We start from the raw sequence: 4,344 nt of genomic DNA, 5'->3' as shown, positions 1-4,344 counted from the left end.
GGAGGAAAACAACAACGAACAAAAGAACAATCTTGGAAAATCTATATAGGCCACACAGTCTGAAGTTCTTACATCAGTAGGCAGATATGAAAGTCACTTATGTATATACATAGGATGCTATTATTTTCTTCTGAAGTTAAGTTGTCTAGCTTCAGTATTCATGGCTTTATGAAAGCACAGCTTAGTTTTCAGTAATTTCGAATTAGGAAAAATGGGGGAAAAGGAAAAAAATAAAAACATTATTTTGCAGTCTTATAGTCAAGAAAAATTAGAATTTGGTTCAAACTGTAGAAAATAATAAAAATTAAAAAAAATTAGGCAAGGCTAGAATCTAACAACAAGTGTACTACTGTTTTTGAAACATAACTTTTCTCTCTCCAGTTTTCCATTTTAACTAAAGACAAATTATGGTAGGACTGGTTAGCTTTATTATACTTGGCCTAATTATTTGTATACAGTACAGTAAGAATAATTATTTTTTACATAGACTTTTAAATTGGCTTTGATGAAACTTTGTTCCATAGAAGGAATCTCAGATAAAACTTTTTTTTTTTTTTTAAGAAGAAATACGGACTTTAATGAAGAGTTTTCCCTTTGGTATAAGTGAGACCATGGAAACATCCAAACAGCAACAAAAGGATGAAAACAGTGAACTCTCCCTTAACCACAAGGCTGAAAGAGGGGCTCTGTTTGCTGTGGTGTGGCCACCCCAGGCCTAGGCTGTTCCAGGCCTGTAGAAGGTACTCAGGAATTGTAGGTTTTGCATTTCCCATCCGTGAAACTGACAGGCATTCAGGCAAACTTCTGGCCTCTCAGCCTGGCAGTAAGAGGCCCAAGTTTTTCTAGTCCTAGCTGGAAATCAATTTCATCTGCCTCAGGTCTCTGGTATAAAAGATAATGCTGCCGGTCCCAGTTACCTCACAGGCCTGGGTGAGGAAAATGCCAAGAGCTGTGAAAGGGCTCGGAAAAATCAAAAAAGTGATGTATAAATGTAATAATTGATTATCATTTTGTGCTCAAGAATAAGCCATGGAAAACAAAATTAGAAAAGTAAGTCTACAGCCCTAAAATATATGCATATAAAATTTTAAAAGAATGCAGTTCCAACTCTACAGATGGTATTTGGAGATTGTCTACTGCTTTAGAGTCTCAATGCCAGTTTTCCTACCTCCACAAAATCCACCTAGGAGCGTTAACTGTACAAGAGGCCCAAATTCAGTCACCCCCACGCCCCTCCCAGAAAAGGAAGCAGGGCAGAGGCTCCAGGAGGGAGGGCTACACTTTGGCTGTAGAGTACAATAGGCATGCAACATAGGAGGGCAGGCCTTATGAAATGTATATACACATGCCTTGGGATGAGGGGACCCCCTGGCCAGGAGGCACTGAGTAAGGGAGGGATCCATCTCCTCCCTGGCCAGGAGGGGGCCCTGGGGCAATCTCCAAGGGTTGCATATCCCCAGGGAGAGAGGACAGCTGCCACTCCTGCCTCTGTTCTCCCAACCCAAACCGGAGAGGGTGCTAAGCAAGGAGAAGACAGGTCCCAGAAGCCAAGAAGGTGTTGGCATCCCTGTCATTAAACTCAGGGTCCCAAAAACTCATTGCATAAAATATCTTCAGACCTAAGAGATGGTCAAAGGCACAAAGTTTAAACATGGGGGTGGGGGTGTTGAGAGGGGTCTGGGGTACCCTGAAGCCCAGAGGTGTGATTCATTCCCCCTTGCCCAGAAGGGTGACTGTTCCACTGGGCCTATCACCACAGGACATTTTCCATGACAAGCACTCACCTTCTTGGGGAAGGGGCATCAGGTTGGCACAGAAAAGGCCCAGGTAAGGGGCCACTCTGTACATTAATACTTTGATGATTAATGCTTGGGGAGAAGCAGAATTCTCCCCCAGGTTTCTGACTCAAACCCTCTCACTCAGCTGGATATGAAGCCCAGTGTCCACACTACTCCCAGCTCTGATACAAGGCCATGCCCACAGAACACTCCCAACTGAGGTCCTGAGAGTTAGGGAATAGGGTGGAAGGGGTTGGAGGGCATCTTCTGGAAGAGAGTGCTGGGGCAGATCACAGTTTCTGCTCCACAGGTTGCTGTAGACACAGTTCACTGCCTGCAGAGATGATGGGCAAGTGATTGTCCATGTGGTAGCTGATGAGGTGACTGACACTCTCAAAGCGGTGATCCTTTGTCCGAACTACACCCTCAGGGTCCACCAGTAGCAGATGCTTGGGCTCCCCACTCTGCAAGCCAGTGAGCACATACTGGCCAGGTGTGGTCATGCTCTCCTGCACCAGGAAGTCCCCGTTGAGCTGCAGCAGTGCCTCAGCCTCCCGCTAGCTCAGCTTCCCATGGAACCAGGGGTCCCCTCAGAGCTGCTCAGCCATGGACACCAACTGGGGAGGAGGAGGCATGTGAAGAGCATCTTCAAAGGGCTTCATGTCAAACAGATCCCAGGGTGTGCTGCCATTGATGGCAGGATTGGGGGTCCCAGCACCACCCCCTGCTTGCCAGGACTTGTCTAGGTTCTGCACGTTGACATTGGAGGGATCATCAAAGAGCTCTCTGGCTAGACAGGGTGGGGGAGGTGGCATCTGTTTGCAAACTTCTGGATCTCCCCCAACAGACTGTCCTAAAGGCAGTGTAGCTCCCAAGTGGCTGGGGGTCTGGGCACTTGGTGGAGTGGGTCAAGCAGCTCCTGGAGCGGCTCCTTCCCGAAGCCTCATGTATACCACATGCCAAAGAGGGGGTCCCTTCCCAGGAAGTCATTATAGTGCTGATGGCCAGGCGGCTCTCCCTCCTCCTCATCCCAAGCTAAGCCATCAAAGCCAGTCATCCTGTCATAGGGGGTGACGAGTTTGGGTGGTTTCCTGGGGCATTGTTTAAAGTGCAACTCGAAGGCTGGCCAGTGGTGCTGATGACATCCTGGGCAAGCCCTTGAGGACACTCCAGAATGTGGCAGGCCTTCTGATTCACAGGGTCTTTGGCAATGTTGGCGACATACTCGGCTGTGTCCGGATCCCCACTGGATGCAAATGAGATAGATTGCATATGATGGTTAGTGATAATGTTTGCAGTCTGCAACCATGACGTTGAGGCTGCTGGTGGAGATGGTGACAGTGATTATCATTCCAGCAAATTTCAGGTTACTCCTTCCCAGGATAGAGCTGAGTGGATGGCTACAGGGCTTTCTCCTCCCTGTCCCCCCCGCCCCTTGGCACCTGGCACAGCCTCACACACAAGACTGATGGCCTCCCTGGTGACCTGAGTCCAGGTGTTGAAGTCCAGGGCACTCATTGACTGCAGGACCTCCACACAGCCCATGTACCAAACCAAGTAGGAAACCCCAGGTCTCATGACTTTGTCACTGGGATGCAGCCAGCCCCACATGGGCTTATTGACAAAGCTCCCATGGCGGGTCCACTCCTCACCTCCCAGCTGGCCCCCTTCCACCTGAGTCCTGCACCCACCACCTCCACTCAGCTTGTTCATGTCCTGGAGGAGGGGTAGGGGAATGAGTCTGGCATGGTTGCCCCTACGATGCCCTCCCCATCATTGGCTGCCCTTCCTGGGTCCCCCTTAGGCCCCAGGTGTCCCCTGGCCCGATTGGCCAGCCTCAGGTTGCTCATCCAGGGAAGGAGCACAGGGTAGTGGGACTAGGGTTCCTAGGCAGAAGGGGCAGGATGGGCCCCAGGGATGAGGCTGATGGGGAAGGCAGCTCCTCTGGCAGGGTGGACCCTGAAGGCCCCTCCTTCAGCGATGACAGAGACTCATTCCGCAATGCATTGTACTTGGGCTTGTGGGGCAGGAGATTCATAGCTGAGGTGACAGAGGGGCTGCTGCTCAGCCTGGCCCCTCTGCCAGTTTGGGCAAGGAGGCCAGGCAGGCGGTATGCCCAAGCCCTTAGCCTGGTCGGACCTCTGTGGCCCAGGAGTCACAGAAGTCCTGGGGCATGAGAGGTACCAGTGGTTTCTGCTCCCCAGCTCAGACACAGACAGTTTTGGGCCCCATCCCCACCCGATGTGGAGCCTCTTCCTCAGATAAAACTTTTTAAGCTGAACCGAGGCATGGATTTGTATCATCAAATACCTATAAGTTGGGTAAGTTTCCTCTCCTCTTGAGGTTCCAAGATAAACCTGGGGCTCCTGGACCTGTCAGAAAGTGGCATTCTTTACCTACCACAGGTCAGAAACCTTGTACAAGGGTTGTGTAGACAAAGGTATGAGGGCAGTTTTGATTCCTTAAAGGAAAGCACACTATTCCAGTCAAAGCCCTGGTAAAATAATCAGCTTCTCCAATTGTGTCCTGTTACAAATGAAAACAGATTCTTTATGCAAATAATTGT

At 49.7% G+C, this 4,344-nt stretch overlaps 1 pseudogene; it reads right to left on the bottom strand.

Annotated features, from left to right (window-relative positions):
• Window positions 1-2,068: 2,068 nt before the first annotated feature.
• LOC101176901 lies at window positions 2,069-3,816 on the bottom strand (annotated as a pseudogene).
• Window positions 3,817-4,344: the final 528 nt, after the last annotated feature.

Source organism: Nomascus leucogenys, chromosome X, assembly GCF_006542625.1.
Source record: "Nomascus leucogenys isolate Asia chromosome X, Asia_NLE_v1, whole genome shotgun sequence".
In the NCBI taxonomy this organism is placed as follows: domain Eukaryota; kingdom Metazoa; phylum Chordata; class Mammalia; order Primates; family Hylobatidae; genus Nomascus; species Nomascus leucogenys.
Note: the sequence above shows the minus strand (reverse complement) of the source record. Positions and strands in the feature narration are given on the sequence as shown.